General features: G+C 47.2%; 1 long non-coding RNA gene across 1 annotated transcript; it reads right to left on the bottom strand.

The window, feature by feature from the left end:
* Positions 1-11,347: 11,347 nt before the first annotated feature.
* On the bottom strand, positions 11,348-11,880 carry LOC127931983 (uncharacterized). Its single transcript, XR_008143402.1, has 3 exons — positions 11,868-11,880; positions 11,456-11,545; positions 11,348-11,395 (listed from the first exon to the last, which is right to left on the bottom strand). It is a non-coding gene; the product is annotated as an uncharacterized LOC127931983 (long non-coding RNA).
* Between the last annotated feature and the right edge of the window lie 10,119 nt (positions 11,881-21,999).

Raw genomic sequence — 21,999 nt, 5'->3', positions numbered from 1 at the left:
CATCTTCTTGAATCTACTACAGATGCCTAGTGTGTCCATCTTCTTGAATCTACTACAGATGCCTAGTGTGTCCATCTTCTTGATTCTACTACAGATTCCTAGTGTGTCCATCTTCTTGAATCTACTAGAGATGCCTAGTGTGTCCATCTTCTTGAATCTACTACAGATGCCTAGTGTGTCCATCTTCTTGAATCTACTACAGATGCCTAGTGTGTCCATCTTCTTGAATCTACTACAGATGTCTAGTGTGTCCATCTTCTTGAATCTACTACAGATGCCTAGTGTGTCCATCTTCTTGAATCTACTACAGATGCCTAGTGTGTCCATCTTCTTGAATCTACTACAGATTCCTAGTGTGTCCATCTTCTTGAATCTACTACAGATGCCTAGTGTGTCCATCTTCTTGAATCTACTACAGATGTCTAGTGTGTCCATCTTCTTGAATCTACTACAGATGTCTAGTGTGTCCATCTTCTTGAATCTACTACAGATGCCCAGTGTGTCCACCCCCCCCCCCCTACCGTTACAGATAGTCTCTCTATCATCCCTTCCTCCTGTCTCTTTCTTTCTGTATCATAGTCAGTAAAGCACTTTGAACATGTAAAACAGTGTAACAACAGGGGGCAGTGTTGGGTCACAAAGCAGACCAGAGAATCTCACTTTCTCACTCTCTCACTTACAGGCCAGGGTCCAGTCTCTCCACCTCTCAGGATTAATTACACTTTTTCAATTAATGTCTTAATGAGAGCTGGTGGAGCCGCGCTGATAACACTGTTATATCTCAGTATGGAGGGAGAGAGATGGAGGGAGAGAGATGGAGGGAGAGAGATGGAGGGCGAGAGATGGATAGAGGGAGAGAGATGGAGGGAGGGAGATAGATTGAGGGAGAAGTTAGAGAGATGGAGGGAGAGAGATGGAGGGAGAGAGATGGAGGGAGAGAGATGGATGGAGGGAGAGAGATGGAGGGAGAGAGATGGATGGAGGGAGAGAGATGGATGGGGGGAGAGAGATGGATGGAGGGAGATAGATTGAGGGAGAGAGATGGATGGATGGAGGGAGGGAGAGAGATGAGATGGATGGAGGGAGAGAGGATGGATGGAGGAGAAGTTAGAGATGGATGGAGGGGGAGAGATGGATGGAGGGAGAGAGATGGATGGAGAGAGATGGATGGAGGGAGAGAGATGGATGGAGGGAGAGAGATGGAGGGAGAGAGATGGATGGAGGGAGAGAGATGGATGGAGGGAGAGAGATGGATGGAGGGAGATAGATTGAGGGAGAGAGATGGAGGGAGAGAGATGGATGGAGGGAGGGAGAGAGATGGATGGATGGAGGGAGAGAGATGGATGGAGGGGGAGAGATGGATGGAGGGAGAGAGAGAGATGGATGGAGGGAGAGAGATGGATGGAGAAGTTAGATAGATTGAGGGAGAAGTTAGAGAGATGGAGGGAGAGAGATGGAGGGAGTTGGAGGGAGGGAGATAGATTGGATTAGGATGGAGGGAGAGAGATGGATGGAGGGGATAGATGGATGGAGAGAGATGGAGGGAGAGAGATGGATGGAGGGAGGGAGAGAGATGGATGGAGAAGTTAGATAGATTGAGGGAGAAGTTAGAGAGATGGAGGGAGAGAGATGGAGGGAGAGTTGGAGGGAGGGAGATAGATTGAGGGAGAAGTTAGAGAGATGGAGGGAGAGAGATGGATGGAGGGAGATAGATTGAGGGAGAAGTTAGAGAGATGGAGAGAGAGCAGAGAGAAACAGAAAGGTAGATGGGAGATAACACAAGCTCTAACTGAGGCAACAAGAGAAAGGCTGCATGGAAAAGACACACACACAGTGCCAAAAATAGCATTTACTGTGTCAGATAACAGCCACTTTCTTTATATACATACACATGGAAACCATGTACATACCTAGACAGAAAACAGCCACCCCGTGACATGTTGACTACGCTACAGTGACATCCCTAGTATGGCTCCGACACACACGCTCTTTCCCATGATCCTTTGGGTTACCACAGTAATGAGCTCTACAGGCATGCACCAGGGGACCTGTCACATACACACACACACACACACACACACACACGCACGGCTGGCACACACCAGGGGACCTCATATGTAAATTAGTCAGCTGATGTGTCACATGATGAGCCTGAAGGTCATTAATTGGTCAGCAATCAGAGGTTGGCGTGTCAGATATTGGAGGGATAATTTGCATAAGGCAGTGGAGCACTTACCCCTAAAGATCCTTTCAAACAGCCTTTACAATTGGAGCTTTTTCTATAGGTATCTTTCTCTCTCTCCTTTCTCTATTCTCTCTATTCTCTCTCCTATCTCTCCTCTCTCTCCCCTCTCTCTCCTATCTCTCCTCTCTCTCTCCTCTCTCTCTCTCTCTCTCTCTATTCTCTCTATTCTCTCTCTCTCTCTCTCTCTCTCTCTCTCTCTCTCTCCTATCTCTCCTCTCTCTCTCCTCTCTCTCCTCTCTCTCTCCTCTCTCTCTCTCTCTCTCTCTCCTATCTCTCCTCTCTCTCTCTCTCTCCTCTCTCCTATCCCTCCTCTCTCTCTCTCTCCTCTCTCTCTCTCTCCTATCTCTCCTCTCTCTCTCTCTCCTATCTCTCCTCTCTCTCTCTCCTATATCTCCTCTCTCCTCTCTCTCTCTCCTATCTCTCCTCTCTCTCTCTCCAATCTCTCTCTCTCTCCTCTCTCTCCATTCTCTCTCTCTCTCCCATCTCTCCTATCTCTCCTCTCTCTTGTCTCTCTCCTATCTCTCCTCTCTCTCTCTCCAATCTCTCTCTCTCTCCCATCTCTCCTCTCTCTCACACTGTACATCAGGCATCTGAGCCAGTGGACATCTCAGTGTGGGCTTTACATAGCTCTATATTTAAAAAAAATGTTTTATTATTTTTAGAAAATGTTTGACTGTTATTTTATTATTGATTTTATGCTGTTTTCTTGAGATCCTCATAGAAACAAGACAATTATTCCCAAGTGCTTTTACTCCCCTCATGTTCAATTAAATGAAAATAAATTAAGAGTTATCTTCCAAAATACGTCTTTAAATACTTAAAAAATCCAAGCAGGGAAAGGGAACATCTTGAGCTCGGAAATTATATTTCGAGATCTGATGAATATAAAAAGTGTACATTGTTCAAGAAAACGAGTCAAGGTCAAATAGAAAAAAAGGTCAAATCTGTGACTTTCTGTCGACATCCTTTTGAAAGCGTGAAGACGGTCTGTTCTCAGAGGACGAAGAGAGAGAAAATAAATCAGGTTTCTTTTTCAAGAAAACACTGAACATGATTCTAATTCTCACTAATCAGACCAAACCATTTCATTTTACACATTTAAAGACCATATGAATTAACAGTGTGTTCAATTAGACTGCTCTCCTCTCACGGACTATACACTCTCTTCACACAATACTACGACTGAACCATTGCTTTTCTGTCTCCTTCCATCTGACACACACCAGACCATGCAGACAGACCATGCAGACAGACCATGCAGACAGACCATGCAGACAGACAATGCAGACAGACAATGCAGACCATCTGACACACACCAGACCATGCAGAAAGACAATGCAGACAGATCATGCAGACAGACCATGCAGACCATCTGACACACACCGGACCATGCAGACAGACCATGCAGACAGACCATGCAGACCATCTGACACACATCAGACCATGCAGACAGACCATGCAGACAGACCATGCAGACCACCTGACACACACCAGACCATGCAGACAGACCATCTGACACACACCAGACCATGCAGACCATCTGACACACACCAGACCATGCAGACAGACCATGCAGGCATACCATGCAGACAGACAATGCAGACCATCTGACACACACCAGACCATGCAGACAGACCATGCAGACCATCTGACACACACCAGACCATGCAGACAGACCATGCAGACCATCTGACACACACCAGACCATGCAGACAGACCATGCAGACAGACAATGCAGACAGACAATGCAGACAGACAATGCAGACCATCTGACACACACCAGACCATGCAGACAGACCATGCAGACAGACAATGCAGACAGACAATGCAGACAGGCAATGCAGACCATCTGACACACACCGGACCATGCAGACAGACCATGCAGACCACCTGACACACACCAGACCATGCAGACAGACCATCTGACACACACCAGACCATGCAGACCATCTGACACACACCAGACCATGCAGACAGACAATGCAGACAGACCATGCAGACAGACAATGCAGACCATCTGACACACACCAGACCATGCAGACCATCTGACACACACCAGACCATGCAGACAGACCATGCAGACAGACCATGCAGACAGACCATGCAGACAGACAATGCAGACAGACAGTGCAGACAGACAGTGCAGACAGACAATGCAGACCATCTGACACACACCAGACCATGCAGACAGACCATGCAGACAGACAATGCAGACAGACAATGCAGACAGACAATGCGGACAGGCAATGCAGACCATCTGACACACACCGGACCATGCAGACAGACCATGCAGACCATCTGACACACACCAGACCATGCAGACAGACCATCTGACACACACCGGACCATGCAGACAGACCATCTGACACACACCAGACCATGCAGACCATCTGACACACACCAGACCATGCAGACAGACCATGCAGACCATCTGACACACACCAGACCATGCAGACAGACAATGCAGACCATCTGACACACACCAGACCATGTAGACAGACCATGCAGACCATCTGACACACACCAGACCATGCAGACAGACCATGCAGACAGACCTCTCTCTCCCCATCTCATTGCCCCATAACCACAGAGCCAAGTTCAAGCCACCGTTAAAGAGTCAAACATTTTAATAAATAAATCTAACACACTTTTTAATTAAAAAGGATCCTAATAATCCACATCATATTATAGAGCGCAGATTCATCGGTCAATTTAATAAGAGTGAGGCTTTTGGATGTTAATATCTCTGCTAGCAGGTTTCCTTCATAACTGAGAGGCTTGCTTAATTACACTCTGGGCTAATGACGGGGAATATTCAGGGCCTCTCCATGTTTTGATAAATGGCTTTCCACAAAGATTTATTCCTAATTATCTCATTTGTCTTTCTCCATTACTTTTTATAGCTTAAATTTATGAAGTCATTAAGACGTTAGTGGGCCTGATAATGATTAGGAGAAGGAATTGTATGAAAGTGAATTATATGAAAATGATTATGGCTAAAGGAGTGTTTAAAATGGGACCGTGGTGGAGGAAGTGTGTGCGTGTGTGTGTGCGTTTGTGCATGTGTCTGTCTGTGTGTGTGTGTGTGCGTGTGTCTGTCTGTGTGTGTGTGTGTGCGTGCACGTGTGTGTAGGAAGTACAGTGGTCTTTGTTATAAGGTGCAGGGCGCCCCTCCATCACCCCCCGTCCTCTCGGCTGGCTGACGCTCCCACCTTACGCCAGTGGAAATAACCATGATTAAAACATCTTTGTCACCCTCCTCTAGGCCTGTCTACCTTTCTCCCCCTCCTCTCTCCCTCCTTCCCCTTCTTCTCACTCCTCTAGCCCTGTCTACGTCTCTCTCTCCTCTCTCTCTCCGTCCTCCCCTCCTTCTCCTTCCTATAGCCCTGACTCCTTCTCTCTCCCTCCTTCTCCTCTTCTTCTCCTTCATTCTCTCTCCCCTCCCCAGTGTCTCTGCTCTCTTTATCCTATGTGCTCATCTTTCCCTCCTCACCCCTCTCTTCCTTCTACCTGTTTCTCTCCATTCCCCCTAATCCCCCTCCCCATGGTTCTGTTCTCTCAATCATTCTTGCCCATCTCTCACTTCTCACCCTCCACCCTCTCCTTTCCTCTCTCCCCCTTGTCTCTCTTCTCTCCATCCTACTACTCATCTCTATCACTCCCTGTCTGGCCGTGCTGCTGACAGAAGAAATGTTCCCTCCTCTCTTCCAGAGAACAGATCTCTCTCTCTCTCCCTTCTTTTCCTCTCTGAGAGAATAAGGCTATAACAGGGACTATTTTTACCCAGGCGGCCAGGCCCCTTCTGTACCTCCGTCCGCATTTGTTTAATTTCATTGGTCTTTGAAGACATAATGAAACACATAAATACAGACCCTCACATCTGTGTCCAAGGTCTTTGAATATTATGATAAAGTTTTTACAGGGTGAGATGAGCTTGCAGGGTAATCTTTTAAATGAATGCCTCTTAGTCCAGAAACATAAACGGTGATATCCCATGCCCCTCACACGCACACGCACACACACACGCACCTCATAGTCTGGCAGCCATTTCAAGCAGCTACCACCAGCCCCGCTTTACCGTTTATCTAGTATAAAACTGTCCAGTTGGCATTTTAGCTCTTTCACTTGAAGCCATTTTGTCCTTGGTGCTTGTACTCTGTTCTACAGTGGTTGGATGTTAAATAGACTTGTCCACTCATCCTGCTCACTCAAGACCATTTGAGACAGGGTTGGGGCCAAATTCATTGCAATTCAGGAAGTGAATTGAAAGTCCAATTCAGGAAGAGATAACCTGCCTATTGAAAAGGTCTTAACTCCACAGGTTTAAGACATACATCAGAACCAGGTCTTAACTGGACAGGTTTAAGACATACATCAGAACCAGGTCTTAACTCCACAGGTTTAAGACATACATCAGAACCAGGTCTTAACTCCACAGGTTTAAGACATACATCAGAACCAGGTCTTAACTCCACAGGTTTAAGACATACATCAGAACCAGGTCTTAACTCCACAGGTTTAAGACATACATCAGAACCAGGTCTTAACTGGACAGGTTTAAGACATACATCAGAACCAGGTCTTAACTCCACAGGTTTAAGACATACATCAGAACCAGGTCTTAACTCCACAGGTTTAAGACATACATCAGAACCAGGTCTTAACTGGACAGGTTTAAGACATACATCAGAACCAGGTCTTAACTCCACAGGTTTAAGACATACATCAGAACCAGGTCTTAACTCCACAGGTTTAAGACATACATCAGAACCAGGTCTTAACTCCACAGGTTTAAGACATACATCAGAACCAGGTCTTAACTCCACAGGTTTAAGACATACATCAGAACCAGGTCTTAACTGGACAGGTTTAAGACATACATCAGAACCAGGTCTTAACTGGACAGGTTTAACACATACATCAGAACCAGGTCTTAACTGGACAGGTTTAAGACATACAGGTCTTAACTCAGAACCAGGTCTTAACTCTACAGGTTTAAGACATACATCAGAACCAGGTCTTAACTGGACAGGTTTAACACATACATCAGAACCAGGTCTTAACTGGACAGGTTTAACACATACATCAGAACCAGGTCTTAACTGGACAGGTTTAAGACATACAGGTTTAACTCTACAGGTTTAAGACATCATCAGAACCAGGTCTTAACTGGTTTAACACATACATCAGAACCAGGTCTTAACTGACAGGTTTAAGACATACATCAGAACCAGGTCTTAACTCCACAGGTTTAAGACATACATCAGAACCAGGTCTTAACTCCACAGGTTTAAGACATACATCAGAACCAGGTCTTAACTCCACAGGTTTAAGACATACATCAGAACCAGGTCTTAACTCCACAGGTTTAAGACATACATCAGAACCAGGTCTTAACTGGACAGGTTTAAGACATACATCAGAACCAGGTCTTAACTGGACAGGTTTAACACATACATCAGAACCAGGTCTTAACTGGACAGGTTTAAGACATACATCAGAACCAGGTCTTAACTCTACAGGTTTAAGACATACATCAGAACCAGGTCTTAACTGGACAGGTTTAACACATACATCAGAACCAGGTCTTAACTGGACAGGTTTAACACATACATCAGAACCAGGTCTTAACTGGACAGGTTTAAGACATACATCAGAACCAGGTCTTAACTCTACAGGTTTAAGACATACATCAGAACCAGGTCTTAACTCCACAGGTTTAACACATACATCAGAACCAGGTCTTAACTCCACAGGTTTAAGACATACATCAGAACCAGGTCTTAACTCCACAGGTTTAACACATACATCAGAACCAGGTCTTAACTGGACAGGTTTAACACATACATCAGAACCAGGTCTTAACTCCACAGGTTCCATAATGGTGTTACAGAAAAAGAATGTAATAAGTGTAATAATAATAAAAACTAACGTAGTCAAGCCCTTAGTCCTGACAGTGGGTTGATGGTTGAGTTTTGGGTCTCTCCCCCTCTCGTCCTCCGTACTTCCTCTGTGAGACAGATCATAGGGGCCTATGTAAGCCTGTGGTTCATTCATTCATTATTTGATTATTTAATCAGCCCAGATGAAAATCATCTTTAACACCAGTGTTAATTAGGAAACATCTGGAGCAGAGAGAGAGAGAGCGAAAGAGAGAGAGAGCGAGATGAAAAATGAAAACAGGGGATGGCATCTCTCTCACCAGCTGTCACTGTCTCTCCTTCTATCCCTCCATTATCCCCCTCTTACCATCCATTTCTCTTATTCTCCCTCTCTCCCTCCCTTTATCTTTTCTTTGGCATTCTGTCACCCTCTGTTCTGTAATGCCAGTGTATCCCACCAGGGGGAGCAGTGTTTATGCTGCAAGACACCAGACCAGTTGGTTTCAGTGAAGGAGAACTTTTACATTTTCCCAATAACACAAGCAGGAGAATATCATTCACTGTATACACTACCAATATATAGTCTGTAAGGATATCCATACAATATCAATACATTTTAATGGACGATAAAGTATTATTTTATATTATTTTATGACCTGAGAGAATACAGCACTTCCCTTTTGTTGGTCATTAAACCAGTGGAGCTCTATGTTCTGTTCCTCTCCCATCATTCACACATGAACAGCACCTGAAGGTGGGATTATTTGGCAGCACCACGAACACCACTCCAGTCCAGTGGTGAACCTTCATTACCTACAGCACCACGAACAGAGGGATGGGGGAAAGAGAGGAGGAGGGGATAGAGGGAAAGAGGGAGGGATTCCCTTTAATTGCAATCATCCTGAGCAGTTCTGTGTGTCGTGCTGGCAGCAGCACTGCAGGGATCCACACTCCACACATACAATTAACACAGGATAGTAGGGGGCACATAATTGGGCCTTCTCCCTCTCTCCAGTCACGCTATTCTACTATGTGTGTATTTGGGTGTGTGGGTCCGCTACAGGGTGTGTGTGGCCACTGGTCCTGATTTTACTCCAAAGCTAAACACATATTCCATGTTCATACTTGGCCCTTAGTTTTCTATTGTCAGTATGTGGTTGTACAGTACATGTGGTGGAGCCTGCCCATCTGAGGGGGGTACAGCTCCATGACAGTTCCATGTTTCTTGGTTGATGCTCGTCATCTGCTTTGCCTGAACCAAAACAGTGTTGTTTTTTTCTATGGGTTGTTTCTATGCTGGCTGGGTGATGCGTCCAGCTATTGTCTCAGTATGTTTCCTCTGTCTGTGTCTCAGTATGTTTCCTCTGTCTGTGTCTCAGTATGTTTCCTCTGTCTGTGTCTCAGTATGTTTCCTCTGTCTGTGTCTCAGTATGTTTCCTCTGTCTGTGTCTCAGTATGTTTCCTCTGTCTGTGTCTCAGTATGTTTCCTCTGTCTGTGTCTCAGTATGTTTCCTCTGTCTGTGTCTCAGTATGTTTCCTCTGTCTGTGTCTCATTGTGTTTCCTCTGTCTGGGTCTCAGGGTGTTTCCTCTGTCTGTGTCTCAGTATGTTTCCTCTGTCTGTGTCTCGGGGTGTTTCCTCTGTCTGTGTCTCAGTATGTTTCCTCTGTCTGTGTCTCAGTATGTTTCCTCTGTCTGTGTCTCAGTGTGTTTCCTCTGTCTGTGTCTCATTGTGTTTCCTCTGTCTGTGTCTCATTGTGTTTCCTCTGTCTGTGTCTCATTGTGTTTCCTCTGTCTGGGTCTCAGTATGTTTCCTCAGTATGTTTCCTCTGTCTGGGTCTCATTGTGTTTCCTCTGTCTGTGTCTCAGTATGTTTCCTCTGTCTGTGTCTCGGGGTGTTTCCTCTGTCTGTGTCTCAGTATGTTTCCTCTGTCTGTGTCTCAGTATGTTTCCTCTGTCTGTGTCTCAGTATGTTTCCTCTGTCTGTGTCTCAGTGTGTTTCCTCTGTCTGTGTCTCATTGTGTTTCCTCTGTCTGTGTCTCATTGTGTTTCCTCTGTCTGTGTCTCATTGTGTTTCCTCTGTCTGGGTCTCATTGTGTTTCCTCTGTCTGGGTCTCAGTGTGTCTCCTCTGTCTGGGTCTCAGTATGTTTCCTCAGTATGTTTCCTCTGTCTGTGTCAGTATGTTTCCTCTGTCTGTGTCTCAGTGTGTTTCCTCTGTCTGTGTCTCGGGTGTTTCCTCTGTCTGTGTCTCAGTGTTGGCAGGGTGTTGTGTCAGGGTTAATTAAGACACACAGCTCATCTCTACCTGATGAGGGTCAGAACACAGAGGCAGCTCTGCATCACATTAATCTAACCCCAATTTATGCTGACACACACACACACACACACACACACACACACACACACACACACACACACACACACACACACACACACACACACACACACACACACACACACACACACACACACACACACACACACACACACACACACAGAGCTGCATCACATGAATCCTCAATGTATGTTGTCTTGACTCCTGCTGATAGATACCACACTCATCTGCATCCAAAATCACACAGGCACACATATAGTACACACACTCCTGTTCACACACACTTACACACATGCAAGCACACATGCACACTTAAGTACACACGTGCACACACACATTTTAGCTGCCTGCTCCGTCATCCAGTGGTGATGATGATCCTGCTGTTTTGACTTCCTGTTTCTGATTCATCCTTCCTTCTCTCTGAAAACATACACACATGCGCGCGCACACACCGACACACGTACTACTGGGCCGCTACTCCGGGCCGCTACTCCGGGCCACTACTCCGGGCCACTACTCTGGGCCGCTACTCCGAGCCGCTACTCCGGGCCACTACTCCGGGCCACTACTCTGGGCCGCTACTCCGAGCCGCTACTCTGGGCCGCTACTCCGAGCCGCTACTCTGGGCCACTACTCCGGGCAACTACTCCGGGCCGCTACTCCGGGCCGCTACTCCGGGCCGCTACTCCGGGCCGCTACTCCGAGCCGCTACTCCGGGCCACTACCAAATCCCTTACCTACTCCCTTACCTACTACTCTCCCCTACTGCTGCATACACACTACCCTCCACCTACACACTATCCTACACACTACCCTACACACTACCCTCCACCTGCACACTATCCTACACACTACCCTACACACTACCCTCCACCTGCACACTATCCTACACACTACCCTCCACCTGCACACTATACTACACACTACCCTCCACCTGCACACTATCCTACACACTATCCTCCACCTGCACACTATCCTACACACTACCCTCCACCTGCACACTATCCTACACACTACCCTCCACCTGCACACTATCCTACACACCACCCTACACCTACACACTATACTACACACTACCCTCCACCTGCACACTATCCTACACACTACCCTCCACCTGCACACTATCCTACACACTACCCTCCACCTGCACACTATCCTACACACCACCCTACACCTACACACCTACACCTCCACCTGCACACTATACTACACACTACCCTCCACCTGCACACTATCCTACACACTACCCTACACACTACCCCTCCACCCTCCACCTGCACACTATCCTACACACTACCCTACACACTACCCTCCACCTGCACACTATCCTACACACTACCCTCCACCTGCACACTATACTACACACTACCCTCCACCTGCACACTATCCTACACACTACCCTCCACCTGCACACTATCCTACACACCACCCTACACCTACACACTATCCTACACACTACCCTCCACCTGCACACTATCCTACACACTACCCTCCACCTGCACACTATCCTACACACTACCCTACACACTACCCTCCACCTGCACACTATCCTACACACTACCCTACACACTACCCTCCACCTGCACACTATCCTACACACTACCCTCCACCTGCACACTATCCTACACACTACCCTACACACTACCCTCCACCTGCACACTATCCTACACACTACCCTACACACTACCCTCCACCTGCACACTATCCTACACACTACCCTCCACCTGCACACTATCCTACACACTACCCTACACACTACCCTCCACCTGCACACTATCCTACACACTACCCTACACACTACCCTCCACCTGCACACTATCCTACACACTACCCTACACACTACCCTCCACCTGCACACTATACTACACACTACCCTCCACCTGCACACTATCCTACACACTACCCTCCACCTGCACACTATCCTACACACCACCCTACACCTACACACTATACTACACACTACCCTCCACCTGCACACTATCCTACACACTACCCTCCACCTGCACACTATCCTACACACTACCCTACACACTACCCTCCACCTGCACACTATCCTACACACTACCCTACACACTACCCTCCACCTGCACACTATCCTACACACTACCCTCCACCTGCACACTATCCTACACACTACCCTACACACTACCCTCCACCTGCACACTATCCTACACACTACCCTACACACTACCCTCCACCTGCACACTATCCTACACACTACCCTCCACCTGCACACTATCCTACACACTACCCTACACACTACCCTCCACCTGCACACTATCCTACACACTACCCTACACACTACCCTCCACCTGCACACTATCCTACACACTACCCTCCACCTGCACACTATCCTACACACTACCCTACACACTACCCTCCACCTGCACACTATCCTACACACTACCCTCCACCTGCACACTATCCTACACACTACCCTACACACTACCCTCCACCTGCACACTATCCTACACACTACCCTACACACTACCCTCCACCTGCACACTATCCTACACACTACCCTCCACCTGCACACTATCCTACACACTACCCTACACACTACCCTCCACCTGCACACTATCCTACACACTACCCTACACACTACCCTCCACCTGCACACTATCCTACACACTACCCTACACACTACCCTCCACCTGCACACTATCCTACACACTACCCTCCACCTGCACACTATCCTACACACTACCCTACACACTACCCTCCACCTGCACACTATCCTACACACTACCCTACACACTACCCTCCACCTGCACACTATCCTACACACTACCCTCCACCTGCACACTATCCTACACACTACCCTACACACTACCCTCCACCTGCACACTATCCTACACACTACCCTACACACTACCCTCCACCTGCACACTATCCTACACACTACCCTCCACCTGCACACTATCCTACACACTACCCTACACACTACCCTCCACCTGCACACTATCCTACACACTACCCTACACACTACCCTCCACCTGCACACTATCCTACACACTACCCTCCACCTGCACACTATCCTACACACTACCCTACACACTACCCTCCACCTGCACACTATCCTACACACTACCCTACACACTACCCTCCACCTGCACACTATCCTACACACTACCCTCCACCTGCACACTATCCTACACACTACCCTACACACTACCCTCCACCTGCACACTATCCTACACACTACCCTACACACTACCCTCCACCTGCACACTATCCTACACACTACCCTACACACTACCCTCCACCTGCACACTATCCTACACACTACCCTCCACCTGCACACTATCCTACACACCCTCCACCTGCACACTATCCTACACACTACCCTACACACTACCCTCCACCTGCACACTATCCTACACACTACCCTACACACTACCCTCCACCTGCACACTATCCTACACACTACCCTCCACCTGCACACTATCCTACACACTACCCTACACACTACCCTCCACCTGCACACTATCCTACACACTACCCTCACACTACCCTCCACCTGCACACTATCCACACTACCCTCCACCTGCACACTATCCTACACACACTACCCTACACACTACCCTCCACCTGCACACTATCCTACACACTACCCTACACACTACCCTCCACCTGCACACTATCCTACACACTACCCTCCACCTGCACACTATCCTACACACTACCCTACACACTACCCTCCACCTGCACACTATCCTACACACTACCCTCCACCTGCACACTATCCTACACACTACCCTACACACTACCCTCCACCTGCACACTATCCTACACACTACCCTACACACTACCCTCCACCTGCACACTATCCTACACACTACCCTCCACCTGCACACTATCCTACACACTACCCTACACACTACCCTCCACCTGCACACTATCCTACACACTACCCTACACACTACCCTCCACCTGCACACTATCCTACACACTACCCTACACACTACCCTCCACCTGCACACTATCCTACACACTACCCTCCACCTGCACACTATCCTACACACTACCCTACACACTACCCTCCACCTGCACACTATCCTACACACTACCCTACACACTACCCTCCACCTGCACACTATCCTACACACTACCCTCCACCTGCACACTATCCTACACACTACCCTACACACTACCCTCCACCTGCACACTATCCTACACACTACCCTACACACTACCCTCCACCTGCACACTATCCTACACACTACCCTCCACCTGCACACTATCCTACACACTACCCTACACACTACCCTCCACCTGCACACTACCCTACACACTACCCTCCACCTGCACACTATCCTACACTACCCTCCACCTGCACACCTACACACTACCCTACACACTACCCTCCACCTGCACACTATCCTACACACTACCCTACACACTACCCTCCACCTGCACACTATCCTACACACTACCCTCCACCTGCACACTATCCTACACACTACCCTACACACTACCCTCCACCTGCACACTATCCTACACACTACCCTACACACTACCCTCCACCTGCACACTATCCTACACACTACCCTACACACTACCCTCCACCTGCACACTATCCTACACACTACCCTCCACCTGCACACTATCCTACACACTACCCTCCACCTGCACACTATCCTACACACTACCCTACACACTACCCTCCACCTGCACACTATCCTACACACTACCCTACACACTACCCTCCACCTGCACACTATCCTACACACTACCCTACACACTACCCTCCACCTGCACACTATCCTACACACTACCCTACACACTACCCTCCACCTGCACACTATCCTACACACTACCCTCCACCTGCACACTATCCTACACACTACCCTACACACTACCCTCCACCTGCACACTATCCTACACACTACCCTACACACTACCCTCCACCTGCACACTATCCTACACACTGAACCGTCCACACAAATACATCTGGGCCCAACTTATTATTATATGAACCGTCCACACAAAGTTACAGTTAAGATTGGAAGCATTTTAAAAATGAAGGATATTACCTCTTTAAAAACAAGTGAGTGCTTTAGTCTGAATGAATGGTCTCCCTCGCTGGGTTTGCACCACCCCTCCCTCGTTTCCCTCCCTCTCACTCCCGAAAGGTTAACGGTGAGAGGCCCTCCTGGAGACGCACAAGTCACCTCCTTTAATTGCCTTTTCTCATCCTTCCTGTTCTCCACTGGGGTCAGCTCTGTCCACTGCAGGACCAGACAGAGGGATCTTTCTGCAGCATACACAGACACGTCACTGAGGCACTCAGGCTGAACTGAGAACCGGAGGCAAGGATGGTAGGGGCATGGGAGGGGGCAGGGGAGATGTGTGTGTGTTGTGTGTGTGTGTGTGTGTGTGTGTGTGTGTGTGTGTGTGTGTGTGTGTGTGTGTGTGTGTGTGTGTGTGTGTGTGTGTGTGTGTGTGTGTGTGTGTGTGTGTGGCACTTCAAGTGTCTGCACTTACACACACAGTATCTCATTAGAAGCAGAGGGGTGCTGTAGTGTACCTATGTTGGCTAATTGAGCTGCAGTGGTCACCAGGCCTCAGTACCGCCCTCATCCATGAAACAGCTGACACCAGCACTGCAATGCTCACTATTTCTTCTAGAGATGATGATATTAGCTGGGAGATCTAACCAGGATAGAAACTTCAGAAACCATGTAGAAAATTCCCCATATTTCTCATTTCTGGTATTGAAAAGTGGCTACAGTTTTACTATGAGAGTGTGCGTGGTAGAACATCATTAGAAGTTTGATTTGTAGAAATGCTGTATCTGTACAAATGATCAGGTTGACCTTGAAACATGCAATTCTATGAACTGATGAAAGGAAATGGTTTCATGCTTTTCAAATGAGAGGTTTTCATTTGTAGGCTACTCTGTTCTGCCATGTGACTAATAATGAATAAACTGAATAGTGAATAAAAATGAAATAGTGAATAAATGTAACATCTTTCCAGAGAATGATCCAAGATGTGTCAATCTATTTAGTTATACTTTCAACTTTCAGGTTTCAACTTTTAATGTCACATGCACAAGTACAGTCAAATGCCGTTATTGCAAGCTCCAATCCCAACCTTTTAATATATATATATATTTTTTACCTTTATTTAACTAGGGAAGTCAGTTAAGAACAAATTCTTATAACCACTTAGACATTGTAAAGACAGTTTGAAAATGACCATTCTAAACTTCTAAAAGTGACATAAAAGTGTCATAATGACCTCTTCCTAACACCAGCTCAATGATTCTCTGGTGTGGATTGGCAGCAGAAGACTGTGCTATGATATGAGCTCTACACGTTGCTAGCATTAGCCTGGCTGTGTGGCTGAACCATAGAATCAGGAGTAGAATGAACATCCCCATCGAAAGCAGTGCTCCATAGACTGATGGACTGTCTGTTCTACTCATTCTACTTCTAGGAGGCCATTTGAGTCAGAGCTCTGGGTGTGAGAGGATATCATTAGGAACTGACAGGAGAACAGATGAGTTGTGTTATCTCACTCTCACATCTAAAACGCTATGGCTGAGGGAGATGGATAGAAAGAGAGAGAGCCAGAGCGAGCATGAGATAGAAAGATGGAAAGAAGAGAGTGAGATGGAGGTAATGGAGAAGGGGGGGGTCGGGGTAGAGACAGAGAAAAGAGATTTGAGAAAAGGCTCATTCCCATCTGACAGGTAGAGATTGGGCATGAAGGTGTCTACCATCTTTAATTCATTCTGTTTGGGGAGGACTGGTCTGGGTTCAAAGTGCCATTGGAAAAGCAGCATGTTATTAAAGTAACTTTCAAATAACATGCCAAAGGAAAATATTACTATATAAAATCATGAGCATATATTTTTTGAAGGTGCTTCCTGGCTGGATACACGTATGTGCAGTAATTCACAGAATGGCAGGTGTTGTGCTGGATCAGTATACAGTATATAGGTTGGCCACACAGAAATATGACTGACCTTCTCCAGTAGGAGTGGCCAGCATTAGGCTGTGTCCCTAAGCAGAGCCCTTCCTTACCATGTCACCACTGCTGCTGGCTGCAAACCCTCGGACCTTCTTACCCAGACCTCCTCACCGAGGGGACTTTTAATCCACTTTACAAGGTTCTGCGTTTCACTAGTGCCCCATTATAAATGAATATCATATATAATACAGTGTAGTAGTGTAATGATATTCTGTTCTGGAGCACAGCTCCGGCCAGTCAGCCATTTCCTTCTCCTCCGCCCACTGACTAGGCACCATAGCACAGAGGAGAGGAACCTCTGGAACAGCTATGAATACAGGTGGGACAACCAGGTGGGGATGTTGTGTATGTGTCTCAACAGAATTACAGATAATACGTCCAGAAGAGACACATTTGGAGTTCCTTGCTGCCATTGAGCTGCAGAACTACAAGGAATGATTTGTAAGTCATCATATGGAATCTGTTAACCATGTACAGAGTTTAGAGATTACTACATTGGCGTGGGGTTTTGAATTACACACACTTCACAATCAAATCTAAGAAGGTTTTAGTTGGACCACCATTTTGTTCTCTTCTCTGTTCTGTTACTACCACAGGACTGCAACATACCAAGGTGTGGATTTATGGAACATTAAAGTCCTCTTTTAATATAAAGCACATGTATGGAACTGTTGGACAGCAAGCTACAGTAGACTCTATGATTCAGGATTGTTCTTTTTCCTTCTTTTACAGTGAGGAGCGAGGCGTGAATTAAAGGCATGGTGAATGTTTGCAGCTTTACAGAAAGCTCTGAAAATAAACTGCCCAAATGGATCTTGTGGTTTTAAAATGAGAGAGAAGTGATGAAAAAAACGACGTGCCCTGTGATTCTGGCCTTTTGACTCTGGATGTTTGAAATGTTTCTGTTTTGCTGAACTGGAAGGGTGACAGCAGGTGGGCAACAACGCAGGAGCAACAGTTGCCAAGGAACAGGGTTCTAACGTTTCCACGGTGATCAGAGCGTTATGACCCAACAGTGCAGGGCTCACTTCTCTCTCCCCCTCTCCCCTGCCTTCTCCTCACCCCTATTACACCCCCTCCTCTCCCCCTCTCCCTCCCCTGGGTGTGCGTTGTGTGTCCAGGTCAACTGGACCAAATCTGTTTGAGCGGCTGCCATCACACGTTCACACACTTGGCCAGAGCTCACTCATACACATGCAAACCCACACATGCTCACACGCTCACGGCAGGAAATGAGTGTTTGTTCGGACAAGGCGCCTCTTCCTGTGCTCTCCCTAAGGGCTCCCTCTGGTCCGGGTTCTCATTGTGTGTGCTTGCTTTTGCCTTCCCCACTCCACAACTTGCTTATTCTCTCTCTATTCTCTGGGATCACTCTGGCCTATTCCGTCTTTATCCTTTGGACCCTGTCTCATCTCTCTGCTCCTTCTCTCTTCTCTGGTCTCGCTGTCCTCATTCCTCATCCCCTCCCTCCTCCCTCCTCCCTCCTCTGTTTGGTTCCCTTCTCTCTCCCAAAGCCAGTGGATGGAGGTGGTCTGCTAGAGAATCTATTTCACTCAGAACTCAGAGACACGTTTCAAGGAGCTGTCAGACAGTCAATACAATGGGACTTTGTCTGTGATCACTTTTAATGCTGAATGTCTCATTTGACATTTCCTTGCAAGTGGCCAAACTCAGTCTTTATATGGACGATTTTAAATGGCAGCATATTTATCGAAATCAGGAGAGAATAAACAGTGAAATGGAATGGATTCTGTGTGAGATTCAACTGGAGGACTGGAAGAAATCTGAGAGGCTGTGTAGACCAAAGAGATATTGGCCTGCGTGTGTGTGTGCATGTGTGTGTAACGACAAAGCCTTGGTCTGTGCTTGCTGTTTGCTTAAGGTGGCATGAGTCGGCGAGACTCAAACAGGAGCCTGTTTTTGCATGACCTGCCAAGTGCCCGACTGACGTTTAGCTCACACACACACACACTCGCACACACGCACACACGCACGCATCGGCCACAAGTCAACATCTATCTGCACTAGCAGTCTTCTTGTCTTTTAGTTTTTTCAACACAGCACCAGATCCAGACAGCCATTTTTATTCTTCAGACATAGACCCGTTGAAAGCAGCTACAGTACAGCTGTGAGCGACATTTTTTTATTTCACCTTTATTTAACCAGGTAGACTAGTTGAGAACAAGTTCTCATTTACAACTGCGACCTGGCCAAGATAAAGTAGTAGTGATGCTAGATAGCTGGGCCGGTGCGGGCAGCGATCGGTTGAGGGTAGCCTAGTGGTTAGAACGTTGGACTAGTAACCAAAAGGTTACAAGTTCAAATCCCACGAGCTGACAAGGTAAAAATCTGCCGTTCTGCCCCTGAACAGGCAGTTAACCCACTGTTCCTAGGCCGTCATTGAAAATAAGAATTTGTTCTTAACTGACTTGCCTAGTTAAATAAAGGAAAATCTAAATAAAAAGAGCATGCATTTACTTGTACTTGCAGTTGGAGGCCATGGAAGGAGAGTTGTATGGCATTGAAGCTCATCTGGACGTTTCTTAACACAGTGTCCAAAGATGGACCAGATGTATACAGAATGGTGTCGTCTACGTAGAGGTGGATCAGAGAATCACCAGCAGAAAGAGCGACATCATTGATGTATACAGAGAAAAGAGTCAGCCCGAGAATTGAACCCTGTGGCACCCCCATAGAGACTGCCAGATGTCCGGACAACATGTCCTCCGATTTGACACACTGAACTCTGTCTGCGAAGTAGTTTGTGAACCAGGGGATGGCAGTCATTTGAGAAACCAAGGCTGTTGAGTCTGCCGATAAGAAGTCTGCCGAGAGTCAAAAGCCTTGGCCAGGACGATGAATACGGCTGCACAATATTGTCTTTTATCGCTGGCGGTTATGATATCGTTTAGTACCTTGAGCGTAGCTGAGGATTGCATAGTGGAGAAGGTATGGTGGGATTCGAATTGGTCGGTGATCTGTTTGTTAACTTGGCTTTCGAAGACCTTAGAAAGGCAGGGTAGAATAGATATAGGTCTGTCACAGTTTGGGTCTAGAGGGTCTCCCCTTTGAAGAGGGGGATGACCGTGGCAGCTTTCCAATCTTTTGGGATCTCAGACAATATGAAAGAGAGGTTGAACAGGCTAGTAATAGGGGTTGCAACAATTGCGGCGGATCATTTTAGAAAGAGTGGGTCCAGATTGTCTAGCCCAGCTGATTTGTAGGGGTCCAGATTTTGCAGCTCTTTCAGAACATCAGCTATCTGGAGTTGGGTGAAGGAGTAATGGGGGAGACTTGGGCGAGTTGCTGTGTGGGTGCAGAGCTGTTGACCGGGGTAGGGGTAGCCAGGTGGAAAGCATGGCCAGCCGTAGAGAAATGCTTATTGAAATTCTCAATTATTGTGGATTTATCGGTGGTGACAGTGTATCATTGCCTCAGTGCAGTGGGCAGCTGGGAGGAGGTGCTCTTGTTCTCTATGGACTTTACAGTGTCCCAGAACTTTTGAGAGTTTGTGCTACAGGATGCAAATTTCTGTTTGAAAAAGCAAGCCTTTGCTTTTCCTAACTGACGGGGTGTATATTGGTTCCTAACTTCCCTCCTCCATGAGGGGAGGGGTTAAGAGAATGGACCAAGATGACCTAGGCCTAGGTTTATAATCCAGGGCTCACTTGAAAAAGACATGTAAAGCTCAATGTATGTGATAATGGTGCTGGTGGGAGGTTAGCTGAAGACTGACAGGTGGGCCATGTGAGCAGGTGTTGTAGGAAGAGTGAGCTAGGGCTGAGAGGTCAGTCTGGGGTGAGTTGTTTGGGTGTACAGTATGAGACATGTCTGAGAGGTTGGCTGTCAAAGCCACGTTGCTGGAGGGGCCTGGAAGAGAGCCAGATGTTGCGTAACGACTCCCATAAACCAGCAGGGGTGCAGCGTCTCTCTGTTTCCCCCCTCTCTCTGTCTCTGACGCCCTGTTTCTCTCTCTTTGCCTGTATCTCTCTCTCTCTCTCTCCCTCTCGGCCTGAATGACAGAGTCACAGCAATAGCTAAACAGGAGGAAAAGACGCTGAGACAACATCCCAACAACTTTTAGGGTTCTATTCAATCTGTATCGGTGAAGCTTAAAGGTATTTCATATTGAGCCGACATATGCAGTGTTTACCGTGAATGCAGTCTCCACTAACGTGGGAACATTGCCTTTAAATTTCAATCATGCTGTAACGCTGATTTTCCGTGATACGGATTGAATAGAGCCCTTAGTCAACGTTAGGCTTCCGGCGTCTCCCACCCAGCTAGATCAAAGTGGAGCCTTAAGTAGCACTGTCTGCTTTATGCACATCCCCTGTCTGACTGCAACAGAACCTCTGAGAGAGAGAGAGAGAGAGAGAGGGAGTGCCAACACTACACTGTGTGTGTGTGTGTGTGTGTGTGTGTGTGTGTGTGTGTGTGTGTGTGTGTGTGTGTGTGTGTGTGTGTGTGTGTGTGTGTGTGTGTGTGTAAGCATGGCGATTTCATTATCATAAATAGGGACTGGGAAATCTCCTCCATCTTTCAATTTTACCTATT

Source organism: Oncorhynchus keta, chromosome 10, assembly GCF_023373465.1.
Source record: "Oncorhynchus keta strain PuntledgeMale-10-30-2019 chromosome 10, Oket_V2, whole genome shotgun sequence".
Lineage (NCBI taxonomy): Eukaryota > Metazoa > Chordata > Actinopteri > Salmoniformes > Salmonidae > Oncorhynchus > Oncorhynchus keta.
Note: the sequence above shows the minus strand (reverse complement) of the source record. Positions and strands in the feature narration are given on the sequence as shown.